This window comes from Ranitomeya imitator, chromosome 5 (genome assembly GCF_032444005.1).
Source record: "Ranitomeya imitator isolate aRanImi1 chromosome 5, aRanImi1.pri, whole genome shotgun sequence".
Taxonomy (NCBI): domain Eukaryota; kingdom Metazoa; phylum Chordata; class Amphibia; order Anura; family Dendrobatidae; genus Ranitomeya; species Ranitomeya imitator.
The window spans coordinates 709,803,334-709,818,571 of NC_091286.1; the positions used below are offsets into that span (position 1 = coordinate 709,803,334).

The window sequence follows — 15,238 nt, forward strand, 5'->3', positions numbered from 1 at the left end:
TCTCTCCTGCACTCTCGGCCTCTCTCTCTCTCTCCTGCACTCTCGGCCTCTGTCTCCCTCTCTCCTGCACTCTCGGCCTCTCTCTCTCTCTCCTGCACTCTCGGCCTCTGTCTCCCTCTCTCCTGCACTCTCGGCCTCTCTCTCTCTCTCCTGCACTCTCGGCCTCTGTCTCTCTCTCCTGCACTCTCGGCCTCTGTCTCTCTCCTGCACTCTCGGCCTCTGTCTCTCTCTCTCCTGAACTCTCGGCCTCTGTCTCTCTCCTGCACTCTCGGCCTCTGTCTCTCTCTCCTGCACTCTCGGCCTCTGTCTCTCTCCTGCACTCTCGGCCTCTGTCTCTCTCTCTCCTGAACTCTCGGCCTCTGTCTCTCTCCTGCACTCTCGGCCTCTGTCTCTCTCTCCTGCACTCTCGGCCTCTGTCTCTCTCTCCTGCACTCTCGGCCTCTGTCTCTCTCTCCTGCACTCTCGGCCTCTCTCCCTCTCTCCTGCACTCTCGGCCTCTCTCTCTCTCTCCTGCACTCTCGGCCTCTGTCTCTCTCTCCTGCACTCTCGGCCTCTGTCTCTCTCTCCTGCACTCTCGGCCTCTGTCTCTCTCTCCTGCACTCTCGGCCTCTGTCTCTCTCTCCTGCACTCTCGGCCTCTGTCTCTCCCTCTCTCCCGCACTCTCGGCCTCTGTCTCTCTCTCCTGCACTCTCGGCCTCTCTCTCTCTCTCCTGCACTCTCGGCCTCTGTCTCTCTCTCCTGCACTCTCGGCCTCTGTCTCTCTCTCCTGCACTCTCGGCCTCTGTCTCTCTCTCCTGCACTCTCGGCCTCTCTCTCTCCTGCACTCTCGGCCTCTGTCTCTCTCTCCTGCACTCTCGGCCTCTGTCTCTCTCTCCTGCACTCTCGGCCTCTCTCTCTCTCTCCTGCACTCTCGGCCTCTGTCTCCCTCTCTCCTGCACTCTCGGCCTCTCTCTCTCTCTCCTGCACTCTCGGCCTCTGTCTCTCTCTCCTGCACTCTCGGCCTCTCTCTCTCTCTCCTGCACTCTCGGCCTCTGTCTCCCTCTCTCCTGCACTCTCGGCCTCTCTCTCTCTCTCCTGCACTCTCGGCCTCTGTCTCTCTCTCCTGCACTCTCGGCCTCTGTCTCTCTCCTGCACTCTCGGCCTCTGTCTCTCTCTCTCCTGCACTCTCGGCCTCTGTCTCTCTCCTGCACTCTCGGCCTCTGTCTCTCTCTCTCCTGAACTCTCGGCCTCTGTCTCTCTCCTGCACTCTCGGCCTCTGTCTCTCTCTCCTGCACTCTCGGCCTCTGTCTCTCTCTCCTGCACTCTCGGCCTCTGTCTCTCTCTCCTGCACTCTCGGCCTCTCTCTCTCCTGCACTCTCGGCCTCTGTCTCTCTCTCCTGCACTCTCGGCCTCTCTCTCTCTCTCCTGCACTCTCGGCCTCTGTCTCCCTCTCTCCTGCACTCTCGGCCTCTCTCTCTCTCTCCTGCACTCTCGGCCTCTGTCTCTCTCTCCTGCACTCTCGGCCTCTGTCTCTCTCCTGCACTCTCGGCCTCTGTCTCTCTCTCTCCTGAACTCTCGGCCTCTGTCTCTCTCCTGCACTCTCGGCCTCTGTCTCTCTCTCCTGCACTCTCGGCCTCTGTCTCTCTCCTGCACTCTCGGCCTCTGTCTCTCTCTCTCCTGAACTCTCGGCCTCTGTCTCTCTCCTGCACTCTCGGCCTCTGTCTCTCTCTCCTGCACTCTCGGCCTCTGTCTCTCTCTCCTGCACTCTCGGCCTCTGTCTCTCTCTCCTGCACTCTCGGCCTCTGTCTCTCTCTCCTGCACTCTCGGCCTCTGTCTCTCTCCTGCACTCTCGGTCTCTGTTTCTCTCTCCTGCACTCTCGGCCTCTCTCTCTCTCTCCTGCACTCTCGGCCTCTGTCTCTCTCTCCTGAACTCTCGGCCTCTGTCTCTCTCCTGCACTCTCGGCCTCTGTCTCTCTCTCCTGCACTCTCGGCCTCTGTCTCTCTCTCCTGCACTCTCGGCCTCTGTCTCTCTCTCCTGCACTCTCGGCCTCTCTCTCTCTCTCCTGCACTCTCGGCCTCTCTCTCTCTCTCCTGCACTCTCGGCCTCTCTCTCTCTCTCCTGCACTCTCGGCCTCTGTCTCTCTCTCCTGCACTCTCGGCCTCTGTCTCTCTCTCCTGCACTCTCGGCCTCTGTCTCTCTCTCTCCTGCACTCTCGGCCGCTGTCTCTCTCTCCTGCACTCTCGGCCTCTGTCTCTCCCTCTCTCCTGCACTCTCGGCCTCTGTCTCTCTCTCCTGCACTCTCGGCCTCTGTCTCTCTCTCCTGCACTCTCGGCCTCTGTCTCTCTCTCTCCTGCACTCTCGGCCTCTGTCTCTCTCTCTCCTGCACTCTCGGCCTCTGTCTCTCTCTCCTGCACTCTCGGCCTCTGTCTCTCTCTCCTGCACTCTCGGCCTCTGTCTCCCTCTCTCCTGCACTCTCGGCCTCTCTCTCTCTCTCCTGCACTCTCGGCCTCTGTCTCTCTCTCCTGCACTCTCGGCCTCTGTCTCTCTCTCTCCTGCACTCTCGGCCTCTGTCTCTCTCTCTCTCCTGAACTCTCGGCCTCTGTCTCCCTCTCTCCCGCACTCTCGGCCTCTGTCTCTCTCTCTCCTGCACTCTCGGCCTCTGTCTCTCTCTCTCCTGCACTCTCGGCCTCTGTCTCTCTCTCTCCTGAACTCTCGGCCTCTGTCTCCCTCTCTCCTGAACTCTCGGCCTCTGTCTCTCTCTCCCGCACTCTCGGCCTCTGTCTCTCTCTCCTGCACTCTCGGCCTCTGTCTCTCTCTCCTGCACTCTCGGCCTCTGTCTCTCTCTCCTGCACTCTCGGCCTCTGTCTCTCTCTCCTGCACTCTCGGCCTCTGTCTCTCTCTCTCTCCTGCACTCTCGGCCTCTGTCTCTCTCTCTCCCGCACTCTCGGCCTCTGTTTCCCGCTTTTCTGTCACTCACCTTTAGCTTTTGTCTGTTCACTTCCGGCTTCTGTCACGTGATTATCACTATGACAACCGCCCCGCCCCCTTCCTCTGTCCTGTAAAGTCTCGGAGAGACAGAGAGCGATCAGGGAGGAGTCGGGAGCGATCAGGGAGGAGTCGGGAGCGATCAGGGAGGAGTCGGGAGCGATCAGGGAGGAGTCGGGAGCGATCAGGGAGGAGCCGGGAGCTATCAGCGAGGAGTCGGGAGCGATCAGGGAGGAGTCGGGAGCGATCAGGGAGGAGTCGGGAGCGATCAGGGAGGAGCCGGGAGCGATCAGCGAGGAGTCGGGAGCGATCAGGGAGGAGCCGGGAGCGATCAGGGAGGAGTCGGGAGCGATCAGGGAGGAGCCGGGAGCGATCAGGGAGGAGCCGGGAGCTATCAGCGAGGAGTCGGGAGCGATCAGCGAGGAGTCGGGAGCGATCAGGGAGGAGTCGGGAGCGATCAGGGAGGAGCCGGGAGCGATCAGGGAGGAGCCGGGAGCGATCAGGGAGGAGTCGGGAGCGATCAGGGAGGAGCCGGGAGCGATCAGGGAGGAGCCGGGAGCTATCAGCGAGGAGCCGGGAGCGATCAGTGCGGAGTCGGGAGCGATCAGGGAGGAGCCGGGAGCGATCAGGGAGGAGCCGGGAGCGATCAGGGAGGAGCCGGGAGCGATCAGCGAGGAGCCGGGAGCTATCAGGGAGGAGCCGGGAGCGATCAGGGAGGAGCCGGGAGCGATCAGTGCGGAGTCGGGAGCGATCAGCGAGGAGCCGGGAGCGATCAGCGAGGAGCCGGGAGCGATCAGCGAGGAGCCGGGAGCGATCAGCGAGGAGCCGGGAGCGATCAGCGAGGAGCCGGGAGCGATCAGGGAGGAGCCGGGAGCTATCAGCGAGGAGCCGGGAGCGATCAGCGAGGAGCCGGGAGCGATCAGGGAGGAGCCGGGAGCGATCAGCGAGGAGCCGGGAGCGATCAGTGCGGAGTCGGGAGCGATCAGGGAGGAGCTGGGAGCTATCAGCGAGGAGCCGGGAGCGATCAGGGAGGAGCCGGGAGCTATCAGCGAGGAGCCGGGAGCGATCAGGGAGGAGCCGGGAGCTATCAGCGAGGAGCCGGGAGCGATCAGGGAGGAGCCGGGAGCTATCAGCGAGGAGTCGGGAGCGATCAGCGAGGAGCCGGGAGCGATCAGCGAGGAGTCGGGAGCGATCAGGGAGGAGCCGGGAGCGATCAGGGAGGAGCCGGGAGCTATCAGCGAGGAGCCGGGAGCGATCAGGGAGGAGCCGGGAGCGATCAGCGAGGAGTCGGGAGCGATCAGGGAGGAGCCGGGAGCTATCAGCGAGGAGCCGGGAGCGATCAGGGAGGAGCCGGGAGCTATCAGCGAGGAGCCGGGAGCGATCAGGGAGGAGCCGGGAGCGATCAGCGAGGAGTCGGGAGCGATCAGGGAGGAGCCGGGAGCTATCAGCGAGGAGCCGGGAGCGATCAGGGAGGAGCCGGGAGCTATCAGCGAGGAGTCGGGAGCGATCAGCGAGGAGCCGGGAGCGATCAGCGAGGAGTCGGGAGCGATCAGGGAGGAGCCGGGAGCGATCAGGGAGGAGCCGGGAGCGATCAGCGAGGAGTCGGGAGCGATCAGGGAGGAGTCGGGAGCGATCAGGGAGGAGCCGGGAGCGATCAGCGAGGAGCCGGGAGCGATCAGCGAGGAGTCGGGAGCGATCAGGGAGGAGCCGGGAGCTATCAGCGAGGAGTCGGGAGCGATCAGCGAGGAGCCGGGAGCGATCAGCGAGGAGCCGGGAGCTATCAGGGAGGAGCCGGGAGCTATCAGCGAGGAGTCGGGAGCGATCAGCGAGGAGTCGGGAGCGATCAGGGAGGAGTCGGGAGCGATCAGGGAGGAGTCGGGAGCGATCAGGGAGGAGCCGGGAGCTATCAGCGAGGAGTCGGGAGCGATCAGCGAGGAGTCGGGAGCGATCAGGGAGGAGTCGGGAGCGATCAGGGAGGAGTCGGGAGCGATCAGGGAGGAGCCGGGAGCTATCAGCGAGGAGCCGGGAGCGATCAGCGAGGAGCCGGGAGCTATCAGCGAGGAGCCGGGAGCGATCAGGGAGGAGCCGGGAGCGATCAGCGAGGAGTCGGGAGCGATCAGGGAGGAGCCGGGAGCTATCAGCGAGGAGCCGGGAGCGATCAGGGAGGAGCCGGGAGCTATCAGCGAGGAGTCGGGAGCGATCAGCGAGGAGCCGGGAGCGATCAGCGAGGAGTCGGGAGCGATCAGGGAGGAGCCGGGAGCGATCAGGGAGGAGCCGGGAGCGATCAGCGAGGAGTCGGGAGCGATCAGGGAGGAGTCGGGAGCGATCAGGGAGGAGCCGGGAGCGATCAGCGAGGAGCCGGGAGCGATCAGCGAGGAGTCGGGAGCGATCAGGGAGGAGCCGGGAGCTATCAGCGAGGAGTCGGGAGCGATCAGCGAGGAGCCGGGAGCGATCAGCGAGGAGCCGGGAGCTATCAGGGAGGAGCCGGGAGCTATCAGCGAGGAGTCGGGAGCGATCAGCGAGGAGTCGGGAGCGATCAGGGAGGAGTCGGGAGCGATCAGGGAGGAGTCGGGAGCGATCAGGGAGGAGCCGGGAGCTATCAGCGAGGAGTCGGGAGCGATCAGCGAGGAGTCGGGAGCGATCAGGGAGGAGTCGGGAGCGATCAGGGAGGAGCCGGGAGCTATCAGCGAGGAGCCGGGAGCGATCAGGGAGGAGCCGGGAGCGATCAGGGAGGAGTCGGGAGCGATCAGCGAGGAGTCGGGAGCGATCAGGGAGGAGTCGGGAGCGATCAGGGAGGAGTCGGGAGCGATCAGGGAGGAGTCGGGAGCGATCAGGGAGGAGTCGGGAGCGATCAGGGAGGAGTCGGGAGCGATCAGCGAGGAGTCGGGAGCGATCAGGGAGGAGCCGGGAGCTATCAGCGAGGAGCCGGGAGCGATCAGGGAGGAGCCGGGAGCTATCAGCGAGGAGCCGGGAGCGATCAGGGAGGAGCCGGGAGCTATCAGCGAGGAGTCGGGAGCGATCAGCGAGGAGCCGGGAGCGATCAGCGAGGAGTCGGGAGCGATCAGCGAGGAGCCGGGAGCGATCAGCGAGGAGTCGGGGAGCGATCAGGGAGGAGTCGGGAGCGATCAGGGAGGAGTCGGGAGCGATCAGGGAGGAGCCGGGAGCTATCAGCGAGGAGTCGGGAGCGATCAGCGAGGAGTCGGGAGCGATCAGGGAGGAGTCGGGAGCGATCAGGGAGGAGTCGGGAGCGATCAGGGAGGAGTCGGGAGCGATCAGGGAGGAGCCGGGAGCTATCAGCGAGGAGCCGGGAGCGATCAGGGAGGAGTCGGGAGCGATCAGGGAGGAGTCGGGAGCGATCAGGGAGGAGCCGGGAGCTATCAGCGAGGAGCCGGGAGCGATCAGGGAGGAGCCGGGAGCTATCAGCGAGGAGCCGGGAGCGATCAGGAAGGAGCCGGGAGCTATCAGCGAGGAGTCGGGAGCGATCAGGGAGGAGTCGGGAGCGATCAGCGAGGAGTCGGGAGCTATCAGGGAGGAGCCGGGAGCGATCAGGGAGGAGCCGGGAGCGATCAGGGAGGAGCCGCGAGCGATCAGGGAGGAGCCGGGAGCGATCAGCGAGGAGTCGGGAGCGATCAGCGAGGAGCCGGGAGCGATCAGGGAGGAGCCGGGAGCGATCAGCGAGGAGCCGGGAGCGATCAGCGAGGAGTCGGGAGCGATCAGGGAGGAGTCGGGAGCGATCAGCGAGGAGTCGGGAGCGATCAGCGAGGAGCTGGGAGCGATCAGCGAGGAGTCGGGAGCGATCAGCGAGGAGCCGGGAGCGATCAGGGAGGAGCCGGGAGCGATCAGCGAGGAGGCGGGAGCGATCAGGGAGGAGCCGGGAGTGATCAGCGAGGAGCCGGGAGCGATCAGGGAGGAGCCGGGAGCGATCAGCGAGGAGGCGGGAGCGATCAGGGAGGAGCCGGGAGTGATCAGCGAGGAGCCGGGAGCGATCAGGGAGGAGCCGGGAGCGATCAGCGAGGAGGCGGGAGTGATCAGCGAGGAGCCGGGAGCGATCAGCGAGGAGCCGGGAGCGATCAGGGAGGAGCCGGGAGCGATCAGCGAGGAGGCGGGAGCGATCAGGGAGGAGCCGGGAGCTATCAGCGAGGAGCCGGGAGCGATCAGGGAGGAGCCGGGAGCTATCAGCGAGGAGTCGGGAGCGATCAGGGAGGAGTCGGGAGCGATCAGGGAGGAGTCGGGAGCGATCAGCGAGGAGTTGGGAGCTATCAGGGAGGAGCCGGGAGCGATCAGGGAGGAGCCGCGAGCGATCAGCGAGGAGTCGGGAGCGATCAGCGAGGAGGCGGGAGTGATCAGTGACTCTTTTTATGGCAGGCAAGCCTCTGTCCTGCTCTGAGCTGGCTTAGGCTATGTGCACACGTCAGGTTTTTTTCCTGACAAAATCCGGAGCTTTCTGGCAGAAATTCGCGTTTTTTCCGCGCGGATTTTTGCGCGTTTTTTGCGCGGATTTTTTGCGGAATTTCGGCCATTTTTTTTATTTTTTTTCCTGAAAGTCATTTTGGCTTAGAAATCCGTAAAAAATCTGCAAAAAGAATGAGCATGTCCATTTTTTTTGCGGAATGCGTTTTTTTTGCGGTAAAAAACGCATCCATCTGAACAAAAAATCCGGAATGCATTCTAAATGATAGGATGCATATTTTTAGCGTTTTTGATGCGGAATTATAGCGTTTTTATAGCGAAATTCCGCAAAAAAAACGCTAAAAATCCGGACGTGTGCACATACCCTTAAGGTTTGCGATCTGTGACGCTCTTTGCGGCCTGACCTCCCTGTGGAGCGATCAGTGAGGAGTCGGGAGCAATCAACGAGGAGGCGGGAGCGATCAGGGAGGAGCCGGGAGCGATCAGGGAGGAGCCGGGAGCGATCAGCGAGGAGTCGGGAGCGATCAGGGAGGAGCCGGGAGCGATCAGCGAGGAGCCGGGAGCGATCAGCGAGGAGTCGGGAGCGATCAGGGAGGAGCCGGGAGCGATCAGCGAGGAGCCGGGAGCGATCAGGGAGGAGTCGGGAGCGATCAGTGAGGAGTCGGGAGCGATCAGGGAGGAGTCGGGAGCGATCAGGGAGGAGCCGGGAGCGAGGTGCCAGCTTTCTCCTTAACACTTTGATATTGGACTTCCTGCTGAGTCCCTGCAGACAGAGGAGAGGAGGTTTTATAATCCCAGGCCAAAGAGGATACAGATGATTGGCATGAAATTATATCTACTATACTGTATAATTGTCTAAGAGTCACTTCAGTCTTTCTGTTTGTCCTTCTGTCTGTCACGGATATTCATTGGTCGCGGCCTCTGTAATGGAATCCAAGTTGCTGATTGGTCTCGCCAGCTGCCTGTCATGGCTTCCGCGACCAATCAGCAACGGCCACAGACCGATTAGTCCCTCCCCTACAGTCAGTGCCCGCTCCATACTCCCCGCAGTCACCGCTCACACAGGGTTAATGCCGGCGGTAACGGACCGCGTTATGCCACGGGTAACTCACGCCGTTACCGCCGCTATTAACCCTGTGTGACCAAGTTTTTACTATTGATGCTGCCAAGCAGCATCAATAGTAAAAATATCTAATGTTAAAAAAAAATTAAAAATCATCATATACTCGCCCTCCGGCGCCTTTCCCGCGCCTCGCGACGCTCCTGTAACCGCTCCAGGCAAGCGGCAGGTTCCTGTGCCAAGGATGGAATGCGACAAGGACCTGCCATGATGTCACGGTCATGTGACCGCAACCTCATCACAGGTCCTGCGCTACCAACCCTGGGACCGGAAGCTCCCAAAGTGCACCGCACACAGGCGACAGGACTACAAGGGGCCTTCAGAAGGTGAGTATATGTTTATTTTTTAACCTGTGACATACGTGGCTGGGCAATATACTACGTGGCTGGGCAATATACTACGTGACTGGCCAATATACTATGTAGCTGGGCAATATACTACGTGGCTGGGCAATATACTACGTGACTGGGCAATATACTACGTGACTGGGCAATATACTACGTGACTGGGCAATATACTACGTGACTGGGCAATATACTATGTAGCTGGGCAATATACTACGTGACTGGGCAATATACTATGCAGCTGAGCAATATACTACGTGACTGGGCAATATACTACGTGACTGGGCAATATACTACGTGACTGGGCAATATACTATGTAGCTGGGCAATATACTACGTGACTGGCCAATATACTATGTAGCTGGGCAATATACTACGTGGCTGGGCAATATACTACGTGGCTGGGCAATATACTACGTGACTGGTCAATATACTATGTAGCTGGGCAATATACTACGTGACTGGCCAATATACTATGTAGCTGGGCAATATACTACGTGGCTGGGCAATATACTACGTGGCTGGGCAATATACTACGTGACTGGTCAATATACTATGTAGCTGGGCAATATACTACGTGACTGGCCAATATACTATGTAGCTGGGCAATATACTATGTAGCTGGGCAATATACTACGTGACTGGCCAATATACTATGTAGCTGGGCAATATACTACGTGGCTGGGCAATATACTACGTGACTGGGCAATATACTATGTAGCTGGGCAATATACTACGTGGCTGGGCAATATACTATGTCCCTGGGCAATATACTATGTAGCTGGGCAATATACTACGTGACTGGCCAATATACTATGTAGCTGGGCAATATACTACGTGGCTGGGCAATATACTACGTCCCTGGGCAATATACTATGTAGCTGGTCAATATACTACGTGGCTGGGCAATATACTATGTAGCTGGGCAATATACTACGTGGCTGGGCAATATACTACGTGACTGGGCAATATACTACGTGACTGGGCAATATACTATGTGGCTGGGCAATATACTACGTGGCTGGACAATATACTATGTAGCTGGGCAATATACTACGTGACTGGGCAATATACTATGTAGCTGGGCAATATACTACGTGACTGGCCAATATACTATGTAGCTGGGCAATATACTACGTGGCTGGGCAATATACTACGTACCTGGGCAATATACTACGTGGCTGGACAATATACTATGTAGCTGGGCAATATACTACGTGACTGGGCAATATACTATGTAGCTGGGCAATATACTACGTGACTGGCCAATATACTATGTAGCTGGGCAATATACTACGTGGCTGGGCAATATACTACGTGGCTGGGCAATATACTACGTCCCTGGGCAATATACTATGTAGCTGGGCAATATACTACGTGACTGGCCAATATACTATGTAGCTGGGCAATATACTACGTGGCTGGGCAATATACTACGTGACTGGGCAATATACTACGTGACTGGGCAATATACTATGTGGCTGGGCAATATACTACGTGGCTGGACAATATACTACGTGGCTGGGCAATATACTACGTGGCTGGACAATATACTACGTGGCTGGGCAATATACTACGTGACTGGCCAATATACTATGTAGCTGGGCAATATACTACGTGACTGGCCAATATACTACGTGGCTGGGCAATATACTACGTGGCTGGACAATATACTACGTGGCTGGGCAATATACTACGCGACTGGGCAATATACTACGTGACTGGGCAATATACTACGTGGCTGGGCAATATACTACGTGGCTGGGCAATATACTATGTAGCTGGGCAATATACTACGTGACTGGCCAATATACTATGTAGCTGGGCAATATACTACGTGGCTGGGCAATATACTACGTGGCTGGGCAATATACTACGTGACTGGGCAATATACTATGTAGCTGGGCAATATACTACGTGACTGGCCAATATACTATGTAGCTGGGCAATATACTACGTGGCTGGGCAATATACTACGTGACTGGGCAATATACTATGTAGCTGGGCAATATACTACGTGGCTGGGCAATATACTATGTCCCTGGGCAATATACTATGTAGCTGGGCAATATACTACGTGACTGGCCAATATACTATGTAGCTGGGCAATATACTACGTGGCTGGGCAATATACTACGTCCCTGGGCAATATACTATGTAGCTGGTCAATATACTACGTGGCTGGGCAATATACTATGTAGCTGGGCAATATACTACGTGGCTGGGCAATATACTACGTGACTGGGCAATATACTACGTGACTGGGCAATATACTATGTGGCTGGGCAATATACTACGTGGCTGGACAATATACTATGTAGCTGGGCAATATACTACGTGACTGGGCAATATACTATGTAGCTGGGCAATATACTACGTGACTGGCCAATATACTATGTAGCTGGGCAATATACTACGTGGCTGGGCAATATACTACGTGGCTGGGCAATATACTACGTGGCTGGACAATATACTATGTAGCTGGGCAATATACTACGTGGCTGGGCAATATACTACGTGGCTGGGCAATATACTACGTGGCTGGGCAATATACTACGTGGCTGGGCAATATACTATGTAGCTGGGCAATATACTACGTGACTGGCCAATATACTATGTAGCTGGGCAATATACTACGTGGCTGGGCAATATACTACGTGGCTGGGCAATATACTACGTCCCTGGGCAATATACTATGTAGCTGGGCAATATACTACGTGACTGGCCAATATACTATGTAGCTGGGCAATATACTACGTGGCTGGGCAATATACTACGTGACTGGGCAATATACTACGTGACTGGGCAATATACTATGTGGCTGGGCAATATACTACGTGGCTGGACAATATACTACGTGGCTGGGCAATATACTACGTGGCTGGACAATATACTACGTGGCTGGGCAATATACTACGTGACTGGCCAATATACTATGTAGCTGGGCAATATACTACGTGACTGGCCAATATACTACGTGGCTGGGCAATATACTACGTGGCTGGACAATATACTACGTGGCTGGGCAATATACTACGTGACTGGACAATATACTACGTGGCTGGGCAATATACTACGTGACTGGCCAATATACTACGTGACTGGTCAATATACTACGTGGCTGGACAATATACTACATGACTGGGCAATATACTACGTGACTGGCCAATATACTACGTGACTGGACAATATACTACGTGGCTGGACAATATACTACGTGGCTGGACAATATACTACGTGACTGGTCAATATACTACGTGACTGGCCAATATACTACGTGACTGGACAATATACTACGTGGCTGGACAATATACTACGTGACTGGGCAATATACTACGTGGCTGGGCAATATACTACGTGACTGGGCAATATACTACGTGGCTGGACAATATACTACGTGACTGGGCAATATACTACGTGACTGGGCAATATACTACGTGGCTGGACAATATACTACGTGGCTGGACAATATACTACGTGACTGGGCAATATACTACGTGGCTGGGCAATATACTACGTGACTGGGCAATATACTACGTGGCTGGACAATATACTACGTGACTGGGCAATATACTATGTGGCTGGGCAATATACTACGTGACTGGGCAATATACTACGTGGCTGGACAATATACTACGTGGCTGGACAATATACTACGTGACTGGGCAATATACTACGTGGCTGGGCAATATACTACGTGACTGGGCAATATACTACGTGGCTGGACAATATACTACGTGACTGGGCAATATACTACGTGACTGGGCAATATACTACGTGGCTGGACAATATACTACGTGGCTGGACAATATACTACGTGACTGGGCAATATACTACGTGGCTGGGCAATATACTACGTGACTGGGCAATATACTACGTGGCTGGACAATATACTACGTGACTGGGCAATATACTACGTGGCTGGACAATATACTACGTGACTGGTCAATATACTACGTGACTGGCCAATATACTACGTGACTGGACAATATACTACGTGGCTGGACAATATACTACGTGACTGGGCAATATACTACGTGGCTGGGCAATATACTACGTGGCTGGACAATATACTACGTGACTGGGCAATATACTACGTGACTGGGCAATATACTACGTGGCTGGACAATATACTACGTGGCTGGACAATATACTACGTGACTGGGCAATATACTACGTGGCTGGGCAATATACTACGTGACTGGGCAATATACTACGTGGCTGGACAATATACTACGTGACTGGGCAATATACTATGTGGCTGGGCAATATACTACGTGACTGGGCAATATACTACGTGGCTGGACAATATACTACGTGGCTGGACAATATACTACGTGACTGGGCAATATACTACGTGGCTGGGCAATATACTACGTGACTGGGCAATATACTACGTGGCTGGACAATATACTACGTGACTGGGCAATATACTACGTGACTGGGCAATATACTACGTGGCTGGACAATATACTACGTGGCTGGACAATATACTACGTGACTGGGCAATATACTACGTGGCTGGGCAATATACTACGTGACTGGGCAATATACTACGTGGCTGGACAATATACTACGTGACTGGGCAATATACTACGTGGCTGGACAATATACTACGTGGCTGGACAATATACTACGTGACTGAGCAATATACTACGTGGCTGGGCAATATACTACGTGACTGGGCAATATACTACGTGACTGGGCAATATACTACGTGGCTGGACAATATACTACGTGGCTGGACAATATACTACGTGACTGGGCAATATACTACAGTAAACAAGTGACTAGCACACTCCAAGAAATTGTGATGCAAATAAAGTGGGGTTTATTACATACAATGATCACAAACGTTTCGGTCTATTCTTTGACCTTCATCAGTGTGCTGTACAAAACGGAACATAACAATAGAGTGGGGTGTAAACAAAATAGAACATGGTAATAACAAACAACGAAAGTATATACATCACGGGGTACTGCGTCATGGAATAAAATGAAAGATATCTAACAATCATGGAGAACCATCAACAAATATATGTCTACGCATGGATAGGGTTGCAAAACGGCGTACAAGCAGAGAAACCGTGAAGATGAAACAGTATAGAAAGACTGTAGCGAGTATACAGTGTGACCTAGTGGATGAAAAGGTAAGCACAGTGTAATATGAGACCTACCTAAGTACACTTGTATGCCTGTATGGGCCCCAATAATAGATGATATATTTTTTTGCATCTATAGTAAACCAAATAAGAGGTAAGAAATAATGACATATACCGTGGTACCGTTACAGTGTACTATATGTGGTTCGATATGGACACAATGTGAGGGTACATACCAGTATATTATGTCTGGAGGATCTGGAGGATATTATATCCTCCAGACATAATATACTGGTATGTACCCTCACATTGTGTCCATATCGAACCACATATAGTACACTGTAACGGTACCACGGTATATGTCATTATTTCTTACCTCTTATTTGGTTTACTATAGATGCAAAAAAATATATCATCTATTATTGGGGCCCATACAGGCATACAAGTGTACTTAGGTAGGTCTCATATTACACTGTGCTTACCTTTTCATCCACTAGGTCACACTGTATACTCGCTACAGTCTTTCTATACTGTTTCATCTTCACGGTTTCTCTGCTTGTACGCCGTTTTGCAACCCTATCCATGCGTAGACATATATTTGTTGATGGTTCTCCATGATTGTTAGATATCTTTCATTTTATTCCATGACGCAGTACCCCGTGATGTATAAACTTTCGTTGTTTGTTATTACCATGTTCTATTTTGTTTACACCCCACTCTATTGTTATGTTCCGTTTTGTACAGCACACTGATGAAGGTCAAAGAATAGACCGAAACGTTTGTGATCATTGTATGTAATAAACCCCACTTTATTTGCATCACAATTTCTTGGAGTGTGCTAGTCACTTGTTTACTATATATCAAGGTTTGGGCACCTATAGACTGTGCACCTCCCCTCCAGGCTGTGCTTTACATTTTCTATACCACTGGCCAATATACTACGTGACTGGACAATATACTACGTGGCTGGGCAATATACTACGTGACTGGGCAATATACTAAGTGGCTCTGTGCTGTATACTACGTGGCTGGGCAATACACTACGTGGCTGGGCAATATACTACGTGACTGGGCAATATACTATGTAGCTGGGCAATATACTACGTGACTGGGCAATATACTACGTGACTGGGCAATATACTACGTGGCTGGGCAATATACTACGTGGCTGGGCAATATACTACGCGACTGGGCAATATACTACGTGACTGGGCAATATACTACGTGGCTGGCCAATATACTAAGTGGCTGGACAATATACTACGTGACTGGACAATATACTACGTGACTGGGCAAT

At 54.7% G+C, this 15,238-nt stretch overlaps 1 protein-coding gene across 5 annotated transcripts in view; it reads right to left on the reverse strand.

The window, feature by feature from the left end:
• Nucleotides 1–2,975, reverse strand: part of KHK (ketohexokinase) — a 104,764-nt gene extending 101,789 nt beyond the window's left edge. For 3 of the 5 annotated variants that reach the window (XM_069728659.1, XM_069728661.1, XM_069728658.1), the window contains exon 1: nucleotides 2,958–2,975. The gene's annotated coding sequence lies outside the window, so the exon portion shown is untranslated. The remainder of the gene's footprint in view (nucleotides 1–2,957) is intronic. The other 2 variants (XM_069728662.1, XM_069728660.1) reach the window with 1 other exon arrangement.
• Nucleotides 2,976–15,238: the final 12,263 nt, after the last annotated feature.